The sequence below is a fragment of the Myotis davidii genome, unplaced genomic scaffold (genome assembly GCF_000327345.1).
Source record: "Myotis davidii unplaced genomic scaffold, ASM32734v1 scaffold900, whole genome shotgun sequence".
NCBI classification, from domain to species: Eukaryota; Metazoa; Chordata; class Mammalia; order Chiroptera; family Vespertilionidae; genus Myotis; species Myotis davidii.
The window spans coordinates 199,794-200,025 of record NW_006295185.1 but is presented as its reverse complement, the minus strand read 5'-3'; positions in this window follow the sequence as shown (position 1 = coordinate 200,025).

Here is a 232-nt window from a genome sequence, read left to right as displayed (position 1 = left end):
CCCTTGCCTCGCCCCGCCGCGTGTGTTGTGGAACCCCGGGTCCCGATCCCAGGTTAAAATCGGAATCGATTTCCACTGGTGGGGTTGGGGGAGGGTCATTTTTCCTGCGCCCTGGGCAGCCCGGGTCCCTGGACGGGACCGATCGCGACAACAGGTCCCCCAAAAGCAGCTGGGTGTCTGAGAGCGGGAGGTTGGGCGGGTCCGTGGTGGGGCTGTTAGATTGATCCAGCGG